Raw genomic sequence first — 16,482 nt, 5'->3', positions numbered from 1 at the left:
TACATTAGGTATGTCGTACCTAATAGCCAGAACCACACTACTTCGTCTAATTTGCAAGGCCTGATTTGCCTAACAAGCAGAGTGATTTTTATGTTTTAAAATAGTTCTTTCCAAATTGGTTGATTGTACTGTATTCCAATTACTATTATTATTTTATATTAAGAACATGAATTACCAACTTAGGTTAGCTTAAGTTTGATCAAATTTTTTTGTTTAACTAGAAAAAATTAAAATCATATATAATATAATGGAAAGCTTTATCATTCCAGTAGGAAAAATAGCAAAAAATATGGTATATCAGGAAAATTCAGCTTGTTAGGCAACTTGGCCTGTTAGGTATAACATATGTATATGTATGTATACATACACTCAAGTACAGTATTTTACAATTGTTTCTTATAATTTTTTATATTCTGGAAAATCCTTTTCCATGAGAGAGTTTTATTGGGCTTTATCCATTGTATTTTTGCCACATGTGCTCACTTTCCTTCAATATGGTACATGGCTAAGTGTATCAGTGTGTGCATGCTTGAGTGCACTCACTCACTCCTTGCTCACCGCTTAATTTTTTTATATATAAATTGCAATATTTCTCTTTGTTTACAGTTTTTCATAGTCATGAGTGCAAGCACACATTTTGTGTGTATGTATATCCACACACACACACACACACACACACACACACACACACACACACATATATATATATAAATAATGTCGTACCTAGTAGCCAGAACGCACTTCTTGGCCTACTATGCAAGGCCCGATTTGCTTAATAGGCCGAGTGATTTTCTTTATTTTCAATAAATTGTTTCCAATTACTGTAGTTTATTTGATTTATTATTATATTATATTATATTTGGAACATAAATTATTGACTTTGTTGTGCTAGTTTAGGTTAGGTTTAGATAGGTTAGGTAAGGTTGGTTAGGTTCGGTCATATATCTTCATTAGTTTTAACTCAAATTTCAACAAATTAACTTATGAATAATGAAATGGACAGATTTATGATTTCGTAAGAAAAAAAATTAGAAAAATATATAAATTCAGGAAAACTTGGCTTATTATGCAAATCGGGCCTTGCATAGTAGGCCGAACATGGCATTTTGGTTACTAGGTACAACATATATATATATATATATATATATATATATATATATATATATATATATATATATATATATATATATATATATATATACATATATATATATATATATATATATATATATATATATACATATATATATATATATATATATAATATACAGTATATATATATATATATATATATATATATATATATATATATATATATATATAATATACAGTATATATATATATATATATATATATATATATATATATATATATATATATATATATATATATATATATATAATATAGGCATACATACATGTACAGTATATACATCATATATATGTAATATTCACTTCATGTAATGACCAATATTTTCTCATTCATTACTGTATCATATTTTGTAGTTTTTATAATTGCTAATCCATATTAGTTTTCTGCATCAATATTGTCATCATTGTCTACATTATCACAATAACATCACCATCTCCACCCATTTCTCTCTTTCTAGATGGGAAAGAGTTCAATGCTAAGAAAGAAAAGAAAATTAATAGCCATGGGTAATATGATGGTAACAAAAAATGAGTGACTTCATGCCTTTCACACAACCTTCCATACTCATAAGAAACTAGTACCTCACTCTCTTATCAGTTACATTGCAGTATTTTATCTATTTCATTCTTTTGGAGTAAAAAGTATCTCGTGCAAATTATCCTTCATATTTACATAATTTGAGACAATTTATAATTGTCACTCATATTTTTCTTTGTTCTTTCCTCTCCAAACAATTCCTATACCACTATTGGGGTGTACACCTAGTATTTATCATGATGCAGCTGATGCTGCTGACCTGAACGCAGTATGAACGCACATTCTGCTATAGTCTCTGTAAGATATTGTGTAGGCCCAGCTGTGTACAGCTGTATGTACATATATAGATTAGCTTTCCTTGAAATGCACTAAGTCGCTCCTCAGTGCCCATGCTCATTACATATCATAACCATTCTGCTCTCTTTCAAACTCACAATTTTAATGACTATTATTTGGCTGCCAATGGCAACTTTCTGTCTTAACATTGCCTAACCCAACAGATCTTCCCTACTATTATTTGTATACACACCATGCACCTTTGTTTCATGTGTCTCCTCATTTGGTGGTGCAGCATTTGTTGTAGGGTTTAACTTAATAATATGCCAACAAGGTGAAAATAACCTAAACAAGTCAAGATGAATCTGCTTTAAGTAATTACAGGCTAGCCCTCAGTAGCTCCCTGGTGCATTGTTCTGGTACCCTTGCTTGATGGGGTTCAGAGAGTTGTTCTACTCCCGGCCTGAGGCCATGCTTTACTTAAGAGCTTGGTTGAACAGGGTCGGCATTTCTAGAAGAAAACTATGTAGTTTTCTCCTGAAGGTGTCCACGGTTGTTCCGGCAATATTTCTTATGCTCATAAAACAATATTTCTTATGCTCATAAAACAATATTTCTTATACTCATAAGATTATACATATACCACAGACATGTCCACAAAAATACCTATTCTCTGGACTTGTGCAGGCCAAATCAATCATCGCAAGGTAAGGCCTATTGAACACCAGGAAGAGAATATGGTGTGCTCGTAAAGCATTCTATGTTCTTTTTAGCTAAGAACTAGCATTGTGCTCTTCATTGGGATTTTCTGGTGTTGGAGGCTTGGTTTGTTCAACTGGAGGTGCACTATGTACTGTCCTCTTGCCTCTATCAATCCTGTCTTCTTGATGCCTTGTTCCAAGGTCAGGCTTTTTCAAATTATGTCTGGTGGTTCAGGTCATGCAGCTTAGTGTATATGTTTACACAAGTATGCTGCTATTACTGTCATCTTTGATAATGTGTCTACATCTAATATTTGGGCTCTGATTTTCTGGCAGTCTAAAAGGTGTTGGCAGCTCACTAACTGTTAGACATTCCCTATCCTAATTGAGACTGTGTAGTACATGGACACCTTTCCAGTCAATGCAGTCCCAAGCCATGGGTTACCTGCTGCCACCTGTTGATGTGCTTTGGTACTAGTGCATGGTTTGCCAACATGAGGCTAACTACTGCTTCCATTGATTCTATTTTTTCTTTCTCTCTATCAAGTTATGTACAGTAGTTTATTGTACTTTACCTGTACTTTCTGGAGGGTTTTACTTAGGTTTTGGATGTTACTTCTCCGTGCTCCCCTCACTTTTTGAGAGTACACCAGATGCTGACTTGAACAGGTCCAGAGGCCTAGTAGTTATGTGGGTGTGCCTAGTACCAGAGCCATTGCACCAAAGAGCTTCTGATGCCTGCTCGAAAAGGCGTTTCATTATGTCATGTGTTTGATTTTTATTACTATATTTTGTAGCTTTCTGAACTAATGTGCAATACATTGTTATAAACGATAGATTCATAAAAATAGTTTAATTTATTTTATACACTTTCCAGTTACTATATTTGTTAATATTTATTAAATAATGTTATAAATTAGTAGAGTATTTGCAGGGACAAAAATGTGCAACTTGTTTGCCTTAAAAATTGTAATGATTGGAATATAAAGCATCTGAGAGTGAGGCAGGTGGTATTTAATTGTAAAATATGCATGGGTGTTATGCATTGTGTAGTGCACCATGTCCATTGTTCATGAACTGCCTAGTAATAAATTGAATGAATTTGTACCACACATGAATTACATCACATTGTCTAATCTTCAACACCATGATTCATTGTCCATAAATTATACATATCCTTAATGAACAAACCACTGAGTAAGTTGAGTCAGGTAAAGGCTTGCCTGCTGCTTGTGTTACGTGCCAAGGTCAGAGCGGTTAGCCAACTTTATACTTGTATTTTATATTTCGTATACAACTCCCCAAAACAACACTACTCTGATGCAACTTGTTCCCTAACAAACAAATTTGTATGCTGAAAGTATTTTATTGTTAGTGGTGATTACATACATCTCCACAACATTTTCTTTCCCAACTATATTTTCCTACCACCACACCAGTCTCACAACCATGTATAAGAATTTGCACCACCACCTTTCCCATGGACCTCTGGCCACTTAATCCTGTTTTATTTTTTTTGGAGGACATACAAGATCATTAAAGTAAATACATCTTCAGAATGCCTGTTTGCCTGAGTGAGTTATGTATATTTAGCCTCTCGTGCACTCATCTAATCTAAGCATAAACGTTAACATTGAATTTGCTTCTATGATGGTAGAGTTTCAGTCCAATTCCTGAACTTTGTTTTTTGTAAATCTTAGTTCTCCAATATGAGTTCATTATTTTTTTCAAGTTAAGTTTAATCATGTCCCCCGTCACTCTTCACCTGTGTAGGAAATGTAATATTAGTTTTCTTTGTGATCCTTCTCTTTATACCCCTCACGGGAATTTTTATTCTTTCTGTAATATGCCTAAAACTGTTGGTCTTTTCACATCCCGAGAACTGCCAACCATCTGAGTTTGATACCCAATGTACACACATTGGGTCCTGCCTTAATACCTCGTGATTAGTTATATAAAGATCTGTTAGCCTAACAGTGATATTTCTCGCACACTTTCTTCCATGGTATAGTATGGAGAGCCTGATTTGTTTGGCCTTTTGTTTCCTTACTCAATCTCTATTTCAGTGTTATATATATCAGTGTCTCCTTATTTTCTAGCCCTAGATCTAATATTATATTTGCCTGATTGGCAATATATTACACTATTTGAGATAGTGGTATTTAACCCTTAACATGTGGCAGTCAATTTGCATATCTGCCTATGCACATTGATATATGAATATATATACAGCATATGTCAATAAACAAAATAAGGACACCGCAGAAGGCCTATTGCCCAATACTAGGTAGCTGCTTTATATTTTTATTTTATTTTTTTTCACTGGAGGGTACGGGAACAGATGACTGCTGACTCGTGTTAGCAATCTTAGAGCTTTTCCTTCCCATAACTCATGGTAAGCCTTACCCACTTGTTTCCCTATTATATGACCCACCAATCATTTAACAACCAGGTACTGTACCCAAATATTGTTGGTTGATCAAAGGCATACAGTTAAAGATTGGTGTCTGGTCTATCATCCCCGGCCAGGATACTAACGTTTGCCAAAGTACTCACGAAATGCAGGATGATTGTTACCACTGCACCACAGAGACTGCTCGTAGATACAAATAGGAAGGGGGGAGGGAACTATCGGGAGAAAGCACCAAGCTATTGCAACTACTAGTACAGTATAGGGACCAGGATAAGGATTTCGGATGGGACGGGGGCAAGGAATAGTGCCCAACCACTTGGATGGTCAGGGATTGAACGCTGACCAGCATGAGGCAAGACTGTCGCTCTACTGGCTGGCCAGATACAAATAGGACCTGCTTCATAGCATACTTGGCCCACATATGAATGAGTTTGGGTGAATGTAAATAGGAGCTGTCTCATATATGCTAATAGCCTTCTGCAGTCCCTTTATGAAGTTCTAATGATGATTGGTTAACCTAGCTTACTTCATTAGAACCATAAAGAGTTGTGAAAACCACAAGAACATAATAAACATTGACAACAATAACAGCATTTGCATAGTAAGGTACCATGAAGCGATACAAGGATGCTTTTGGTTGAAGGTAAACTCCACTTCATCCATATATCCATATTGGCATCACTGGTGTAAAACCCAGACAATAATAGCTTAAATGAACATATGATAGCCTCATTACCCCAAGAATCAATATATGACAACCACATTCCCGCAGGGGTCAGTCCTTGGACCTATACTGTTTCTGATATATGTAAATGATCTCCCAGAGGGTATAGAATCGTTTCTCTCAATGTTTGCCGATGATGCAAAACTTATGAGGATTATTGAAACTGAGGATGATAGTAGGAGGCTACAAGATGACCTAGACAGACTGAATAGTCCAACAAATTGCTGTTGAAGTTCAACCCGAGTAAATGCAAAGTAATGAAACTAGGTAATGGAAACAGGAGGCCAGACACAGGATACAGAATAGGAGATGAAGTACTTAATGAAACAGACAGAGAAAGATCTAGGAGTTGATATCACACCAAACCTGTCTCCTGAAGCCCACATAAAAAGAATAGCGTCTGCGGCATATGCGAGGCTGGCTAACATCAGAACAGCGTTCAGGAACCTGTGTAAGGAATCATTCAGAATCTTGTATACCACATATGTAAGACCAATCCTGGAGTATGCGGCCCCATCATGGACCTTGTCACGCACAAGACGAAGCTGTAAAAAGTTCAAAGGTATGTCACTAGACTAGTCCCAGAACTAAGAGGCATGAGTTACGAGAAAAGGCTGCGGGAAATGCACCTTACGACACTGGTAGACAGAAGAGTAAGGGGAGACATGATCACAACCTACAAAATCCTCGGGGGAATTGACCGGGTAAACAAGGATAAACTATTCAACACTGGTGGGATGCGAACAAGGGGACACAGGTGGAAACTGAGTACCCAAATGAGCCACAGGGACGTTAGAAGGAACTTTTTCGGTGTCAGAGTAGTAAACAGATGGAATGCATTAGGCAGTGATGTGGTGGAGGCTGACTCCATACACAGTTTCAAATGTAGATATGATAGAGCCCAGTAGGCTCGGGAATCTCTACACCAGTTGATTGACAGTTGAGAGGCGGGACCAAAGAGCCAAAGCTCAACCCCCACAAGCACAAATAGGTGAGTACACTTTAAGAGTTAAATACTGTCAATTAAATGGAAGTTGTTTCTTGGTTAACTCCTCTCCAATTTCCCCCTTAGCCCCCCCTTCTCCCTTTCCTTCCTCTCCATAAATATATATTTTTCCCCTCTTCCTTCCCACAGTGTAGTTCTTTTATTCATTTGTCAAGTAAATGTAAATGCAGTAATATAAGTTCTTTCTCATCTCTTCATATCATTCTGCATCAACATGTTCAATAATGGGGGTTGAAGAATTTTGTAAATCATTTATGTAGCTTACAAATTAGTTAAGTTCTAAACAAATTTTTTTGCAGTTTTAATTACTCCTGTGTTGGGCAAAGGCTCACCCATTTATGAGAAAAATTTGTTAAAAGCATGTATGATAACCGAATTGTTATGTAGGTGGCATCCTGTATGTCGCCTATCCTTTAGTGGCTAGATCCAGTGTTAAGTGATGAAGTGAGCACATCATTCCATGTGCCACATTGATAGCTATTTTGTGAGCATTTAGTATGCATACATATTTGAGTGCTTGCATTATGGAATATAATAGGTGAGAAGCAATGTTATTCATAGATAGGAAGATAAAATGTCTATAAAGTTTAAAAGTTTTAGCCGTTATATAAATTTACTATGAATGTTGTATAATTTACGGATGATGAGTCACAATAATGTGGCTGAAGAAATGATGAAGCAACGATGTTTTGGTCCGTCTTGGCCATCATCAAGTCGTGTGACAGCCCATTCTTCAAACAAAGACCCAAAAGGGATTCCGTGCACCCTCCAAACCCCTTGTTTATGAATGAAAAACGGTTTACACACGACTCGACTGATTTCGTTCGAACACTTCCGGAACAAGTGCTTCACTGACGAATTTTGTTCGAACCACAACGCTATAAATGCTTCACCCGCACACTACAGTTACAAATAATTGCCAACAGAACCTAAACACCTAACCTAACCTATGTATGCTCAATATGCTAATATCTTATAATATTAATTTATATTTGAGAAAATTCCCATTTTGAATGAACAGTATGTTAAAATTTATGAATGCGTCTTTGGGGTCGACCGCTGGATGTAATGGACTCGAGTCGAGGACGGGTTGCGTGTGAACATTATCACGCGATTTAGTAATGGTTCAGTGATGGACTGAAACATCATTCCTTCTCTGTCTTCTGAGTTTTGGTTTGGTCATCATATAATTTAAATATTAACTTAATTCATTTTTTTATTCATGCTCAACCTAATAGGTTTTGAATGTAGACCACAATTGTTAATTTATCTTCAAATTACCTATTCAGTTATCATTGCTATACTGTTTTAATTTTATCACATTTTTACTAATTTCATTTCTCCTGGTATTGTCCCTGCCCCTTGGTAGTTCATTTTGAACCCCTGACAAAAAATAACTTGTCTTCAGTTTGATGTCATTTGGATGTCTGAAAGACAATGTATCTTGTCATTCTCTTATGTATGCTATTCACATAAAGTAATTTCAATTGTTTATGGATTGTACATAAAATATATAATTAAGGAAGCAAAATAAGTGTATTTGAGGGTCATATTGACGATGCCTTGTTATTGAAGAGTGAGTACTCTGTTATATTCACCATGTTATGTTTACTTACATATTGTATTAGCAGTAAGTAGTATTTATTCTTTATCTGTCAAGTTTTGTCAGTGATAACTGATGTATTCTTTATGTAAGTTTGTGTGTTCACCTATTAGTCAGATAAGTACCTCAAGGTGGTGTTGTGTGGTGCTTTGTGCAAGAGCACAACTTAGTAGTAGTTAATAAATAACCTGATAGTATAGATTATGATAAATAAGCATAGCCTATTTTTCTATTGTGCAAGTTGCATCTCGTTAAAAATCAGTCTGATATGATATATTGGATATTCTGTGCTCCGGTAATCAGAGCAAAAATTTCTAATTGCAGAGTTTTATATTTAGATACTGTATATGGCTTCTTAGTGAGCTGCCAAACAGACATCTATATAATATATGGTACAGTTGACGAGCCAAGTCATTTACCATCATTGATATATAAGAAACACATTAATTATGTAAAACTTCATACAACTATTAGAAAGTACAGTATATTTATTAATGCATGTGTCTTGTAATGTAAAAGTCACAGTATCCCTCAGTTCCTTAAAACTTTCATGAAGAGGAATCGTCATTAATATAAGGTGGGAGAGGTGAATTGGGTGTAACCCTCTTTATTTAGCTATTGAAATCTTCATTCTTAATTCTTCATAGAATGAAATGTTAAACTTTCCTAAACAGATTTAATCACCTGAACATGCTTACATGTAGTAATTGTATAAGCACACATACATGCATTCACACATGTAGTACTTGTATAAGCACACATACATGCATGCATACACACACCCTTCACACAAATTAGAATACGTAGTTGTTGTGTGGTGTCCTTATCTCAAAAAGCATATCAATAATTAATCAATTTAGAAATGGTGCAAAGACATACTACAAAGTGGCTTCTACACCTAAACATTAAACCTGACAAAGCTAGTAGATAAATAGAAAAAGGCAATACTGTACAATAAATAGAAAATGGCAATAGCTACACAATCGTGAGAAAGTTGATAATGAAGAACATTTAAACCCTGAACTTTGAGAACTGGAAACCAAAGATTCAAGCTAAATAGCCAATAAATTTAATCAAAATTATATAATATATATATATATATATATATTATATATATATATTATATATATATATATATATATATATATATATATTATATATATATATATATATATACTATATATATATATATATATATATATATATATATATATATATATATATATATATATATATATATTTATTTTTTAAGAACAGAATGGTGAACGTAGGAAATTAATAAAACACGAAGGGGTGTATACCAAAGCCATTGCAAGCTTCAAACCATCACATGATGATGATGATGATTATTGGGAAGACAGGACATAAACAAAGCGGTTGTCCTGTAATGACACTTTGGAGTTAAATAAACACACACACATCTTTTATGTGGCGAACCCCGTCAGCTCCCTGAAGCTGAATGGGGAAGCTATCCGAACTGATGTGCTATATTAGTTTTGAACTAATATAGCAAAAGAACTTTCCTAGGAAGAACACAAACTAGCAATACTTCATCCAACTAGCATGTAAGCATCAGTATTATTTTTTCTACTTAATTGCAAATCAGTGTCAGATGGGAAGCATCATTCAAATGACTTGTTCAGATTTCAGTCGAATCAGATATACTACCACATAAAAACATTGGAAAGATGGATGGCTAGCTATCACTGATTATGAACTAGGTACAATAACATCAAAGACAGTTTAGCCCCCTCCCTTTGACCCCATGTATCAAATAATCAAAATAGAAAATGAGGACACTTCAGTAGGATGATTAGATATTTGGCACAATACTACGCTATGGGCATGAGATGGAAAAGAACCCCACTTACTGTCAAATTATACAATATTTCCACCTACTGTTGAACATCTAGAATGCACTGATTTTCAGAAAGATAGTGTGCTTAGCAATTATTCCCATACATCAAGTCACCAGGCAAAATTCCCAGTGAATCAGTCCTTCAATAAAGGTACATGTCTTTCTGCTCCCACATAACATTTTAATTTTCCATAGGCCATTTAATAAACTGTGTGGAAAGCACATGTCCTATTGCACAGTGATTTAATGTTTTGCTAATTTTTGTTGCATTAATGAATCTGTTCCCATTAGGAATATGGAAAGACAGAGGATTCATAATCTATGTGAAAATAAATTCAAAACAATCAATTTAAAATATAATCCAGTAATTTAAGATTAAATAAAGTAAAAAAAGATAAAAAATAGAATAATTGTAGTTGTTATTCATGACATTTAATGTCTTTACAGCAATCTCTATTGCAGCCCAAGCCATTGTTTTCCTTCAATGACCAAGACAACCATGTCCTTACCAATATATTCTGATACTAGGATAAAGTATATATACCTGTAATGCGTTGTAAGAGTTAAAGGTTTTAAAAGGATTATATTACCTATATATTCTTCACTTCAGCACTGGTTTGACCTGCACAATATTTTATACAAAGTAATGTAACAGACGAGTTAGTAATATTTTATGTACCATGAACTTTAATAATTGCCAGAAATTTGTAATGAATAACAGATTTAACAAGAGATCGGATTACTGGGAAGATGGTGTTATATTTTGTGTTATGCTTAAAATTGTCTGCTACAGTCACATTATTGTAAGTTTAAAGTAATTTGTAATAACAAAGTTAATTTTTGTATATTATTTGATGTGTGTATGATAATTAAACCAGCAGTTATTACCTGACGTTTTACTAAACTTTGCAGCCATAACTTTAAATGTTTGTTATTTGATTTTTGCCTTTTTGTTATTGAAGATACCTGGTCAGTGGAGTATATGAGCGTTACTAATGTGTGTGTTGTGTTGCTTGTTGGCCTTCATGTTGTGGCTTGAATTTTGAGATAAATTTGTTGAGATCGTGTATATCACCATTTTTAAAATGTGAATCTAGTTATAGTATCATATATTTAGCTAGAGATGTTTGGATTGAAAAGGAAGTTTATTGTTGGAATGAACCAAAGAATACTAGTTTCAGTAACTTTCTGCCATACTTGAAACTGTACAATTTGGGGCCAGATTTTAATGTGGTGCATTTTTTGTATTAATGAAGTGCCACATAAATTGTTGTATTCAGAAATGTACTGTATTCGGTTTGTACTAGAGGAAAATATATTTTGTGTGAGTGCAAAAAACTTATAATACTAATAATCAAATGTGTTATGCAAATTATTTCAGTATAAACCCAAATTATAAAGCTTGTTAATATATTATGAAAAATTTGTTTTGACAATTGTACATGTAATCTGATTTTCAAATCTTATTGTAATAAAAATAAATAAACTTGATGTTAATATAATTTACCTTACCATGGATTCATTCATTGTGAAAGATCCAATTTTGGAGGAACAAAAATGCAATACAGTACTACATAAGGACGCAAGATGGTTTTCATACTTGTCTAAGTTTTACACTTGGGAGTCTGAGAACAATCTGCAGGTTATTTTTCTGACAGGTGACACTATAAAGAAAGATCCTCTTGCTATAAGAATTTTAACTCTGAATCCAGAAAAGAAATGACCTTGCAACTCACTTGTTGGTAGAAATGTATAAATTGTTACTATACTTATTCATATTAAAATGAAAATTATATTATTCCAGCACTAGGAATAATAGACCCAGGAACTGAACCCAATAGAATGTTTAGCTAAGCAAGTTACATAACTGATCCCAAGAGGGCCTGACACAAGAAGTGAGTTTATTTATTATGGATCTCGCTCCCATCTTGTGGGCGAGTGGTAAAAAAGTTTTAATGGCATTATGGGTCCAAGAACTGGATTCCCAACAATCTCTGCTAATAAATTACATTATAGTGAGCTAGTTAAATATAATTGTAAATTGCCCCCTCATACACCCCACACCCGCTATAGTAGGCAGCGCTGGGAAGATTAGTCATGTGCAAGCACTACTTACAGTTGGCTCCCTTTTGTCCATATTACAGTCTCACTTACATTCATGAACCTTATAGAATGTTCAGAATTTCAGGATGATCATTGGTTTTGCATTTCCAAGTGTCCCTCCAGGTGAAGACTAAATCACACACCAGAAAATGAGACGACTACATTTTGGTCCATCCTGGACCTTTTATAAAGTTGATTGTAATGGGAGCAAAGGAGGCACGGGAAGGCAAAAGGTATGGATGGGATGGGTGTAATAATGGGGGGTAATTACATATGGTTCAGATATCATACTTGATAATGGTCCAGGATGGAACGAAACGTTGTCGTCTCCTCATCTTCTGGTCTGTGGTTTTGTCTTCATATCTTCAGCCACCTTATTGTAACTCATCGTCTGCTTCCTTCCAGGTCATTTATCCCTTGATAGAATCCTCGGCAAATTCGATACCTTTGATGACTCTTGCCTTATGTTCTTTTATTCTTGTGTTGGCATCCTGAGTGATATTTAGCACCTTTTGAAAAACCTGCGACACAGATGGTGCTACAGTCATCCTGGCATGGTTTCTTCTTTTGATAATTACTTACTTGCTTCAGACACAAGCATATTACAGTTATGTCTTGAGGAGTTGAGTGCAATTAGAGACAAGTTACTTAAGTTAATGTGTCAACTTTGAATACATACAGTAATTGTTTGAAGAGTGGAGGCCCAGTTATTTATACAATCTCCCCACTCCTAATAGGAACCATCTCATTATCATGATAACTGCATTTCTGGCAGCACCAGTGGAATGGTGTAGGGAATCATCAGTGCAAATGGTTTGAGAGAAGGATGCTCGGCTTAAAAAGCTTAAAAATTTTATGTTGTTTCAAGTCGAGAAAAGTGTCCTGTTTTTTTTTTTTAAGAGAAAGATCATTAACATGATACATTTAGAGTTCAGTTGCAGTTTTACTAGTGTATTTTGAGGTGCTGATTTTTTATGAGGAAGGCTTGAAAGGCATTTGTACAGGTGTTAAGGTGGGTTAGCTTAAGCCTCTTAATGACAATTAAAGCATTGATTTCAATGATTCAATCACTTATGCATAAGATAAGTGATTGAATTGATAAGTACCCTTCTCATTTAAGTAACTTAGTTGTATGAGGGTATCCGAGAATGATCATGACTTTTTCAGCTCACCAAGCATTCTTTTGGGCACTAGAGCAAGCAGGGATGCAGTATGGTCTGTCATGAATTTAATATTGGGTATATGAAAGGCACATAATTTTTGCAATACTGACGATTGTGTCATTGCTGGGATGATACCCTGCAACAACCCCAGAAGCCTGAGGCCCTCTACATTGGCAATCCAGTTTGCGTTCAATGTGGCTGTACCGTAGTACCCCCAAGGCCATAGTATTTGAATCTGGATACATAGTTAAGCTGAGAGCCATAATAATGAATAATAATTCATTGTGTCGTGAAACAGGAAGCCAATGTATACGTGTATGTTAAGCTTATATCGAGGTCCACCCCAAAAGGGTCGAATTAATTACCCTTTCCTGGATACAACCCCACAAAACGCTGACTAACTCATGGGTATCTATTTACTGTAGGTGAGCATTTGCATTAGATTGGTAGGAAATGAGCCCAACCATTTTTCTCCCCGCTCCCTTTTTCGGATTCGAACCCGGAATTATCGATTTAATTGAGAACGAACCCGACTGTGAATCTTTCAAACAGGCCCTCCCCATCTGGATGTCCACAGATTCCGATTTTTTTCCAGCTTAGATAACTAAGCCCATGGGTGTAGGTGGGTGAGGGAGCAACCTCTGGTCCCAGTAGGGGGGTAGAAATAGCCTAAGCTGCTCTATCCCTTTGAGATGTATTTCTTTCTTGTCTCAATAAACATACTTGAACTTGAACTCTGGTCCCCTGCCCAGGAGGAAGAGGCGGCCAGCAGCTGCGCCAAGTCACAGCCGGTCGCAGCCAGCGGCTCTCCACCCCCACGGCGTGCAGCAGGTGTCAACCCTCGTAATGGTACGTGTTCATTACTGTGTTATTGAAGCTGTTGTCCTTGTCGCTCTACCGCAGGAGGTGAGCAAGGGGTTGGCCGCTGTTGCATGTGCTAGCAGCATGGCGCCCACATCGCTAGTTGGCTCAGGTGCAGAACTTTTTTAGTAAAGTACAGGATAAGAAAATAGATGTCTCGGGTTACTTATCCACAGTGATAACACTCCACTTCGTAATGTGGTGTTACACACGATCATAATGTGCTACTGTTACATGGGCAGTTGGACAATTTACCACAGACTGCCCTGTCTTATTAATGCAGTCTAAACTCTGCTTGGAGTCACCAGAGACTTCACCGGCTGGACCTGGACGTGCACAGTGATGTGGCCCCGGGGTGTCAATGTCCTGGGGGGGGGGGGGCTTGTACAGGGTAACCACTTCTAAACGCACTTCGTAATTAGTGTTTTTATGTACTTTCTATTACTTAGGTTAAGGTTTGGTTAAATTAGATTTGGTTAGGCTAGGCTAGTCTAGGTTAGGCTAGGCTAGGCTAGTCTAGGTTAGGCTAGGCTAGTCTAGGTTAGGCTAGGCTAGTCTAGGTTAGGCTAGGCTAGTCTAGGTTAGGCTAGGCTAGTCTAGGTTAGGCTAGGCTAGGCTAGTCTAGGTTAGGCTAGGCTAGGCTAGTCTAGGTTAGGCTAGGCTAGGCTAGTCTAGGTTAGGCTAGGCCAATGCATTGCATCCTCAGACATGTGAAACGTGAAATTCTGGCCTGCTTGAATATTCCCTGGAATTTAACATTAAAGAAAACATTGCCCTTAGGCTTATTAAATAAAACATGTATATCAGAGTACACGTAAAATTTAACGGCTGGATATATAATTCGTTCTGTTGGTGACAGGCACTCTCTATGTATATGTGTGTCTATATATATATATATATATATATATATATATATATATATATATATATATATATATATATATATATATATATATATATATATATATATATATATATATATATATATATATATATCTACTGCAGATGATGAGTCACAATAACGTGGCTGAAGAATGCTGACCAGACCACACACTAGAAGATGAAAAGACGACGACGTTTCGGTCCATACTGGACCATTATCAAGTCGATTGTGTGGGATTCTAATGTGTGGTTTGGTCAACACATATATTTACTGTCGGTATACTATAATGTATCTACTGTATATGCTTTAGGCTTGTATGGAGGTCCCCCTAAGGCCAAACTATTGATCTTCCCCAGGACGCAACCTCACATCAGTTGATTAACTCCCGGATATTTATTTTCAATTAGGTGAAAGGAAACGCGCCCAACCATCTCTGCTCCGCTGGGGTTTCGAACCTGGGCTTCCTGATTGTGAATTGAAAATTAACCGAACTACTACCGAGAATATTCTCTGTTTAGGACAAAATGTTCACTTACGTTTACCAGTAGACTATTATATTGGAAGCTAAATAAGTCTTCAGTGCATCACAGATATGTGATGATATATCTAGAGTACCGAGTGGGGTTAACGAGCGAGGAAGTCCGCTCTGGTATAGTCACTTAGGCTTGAGCAAGGGCCGCAATTTAGTTCAGATAAACCAGGTGCAAGGATACATTGCATGAAGGTTGCACATGACATATTGCTGTTGTCAGCTAATACAAATGCAAATAGTAACACTAATTTCTGTCGTTTTTTTAGATTTATCTGAAACTGAGATGGGACTAGTTTTAAAGATTATACCAAATTTTGCACATTAAATGGTTCGCTATAGGAATTTTTGTTGTATTTAAACCTAACTTGACCTAATCTAATTTAGCCAAACTTAATAGCCATCTACACCTAATGTTATATACGGTTTGAACATTTAGAAAACGAGCTTTTTTGTTTACGATTTGACGGTAGCCAGTTTTAATTTGAGGTTGGGCAGCTCAGCTGTTGTAGGTATTTCGACTTGGGTTATTGTGTATAAACTGGGGGATATTTTTAGGGCTGGGCTTTAGAAGGATACATGAATACCGTCACAAAAATTATGTATGCATAGAATAGCTATAGTTCATGCATATAGCCTAAAGTCACACAATAATGAAACCAGTAAGAAAAAT

The sequence above is a fragment of the Procambarus clarkii genome, chromosome 47 (genome assembly GCF_040958095.1).
Source record: "Procambarus clarkii isolate CNS0578487 chromosome 47, FALCON_Pclarkii_2.0, whole genome shotgun sequence".
Taxonomy (NCBI): Eukaryota; Metazoa; Arthropoda; class Malacostraca; order Decapoda; family Cambaridae; genus Procambarus; species Procambarus clarkii.
This window is presented reverse-complemented; position numbering follows the sequence as displayed.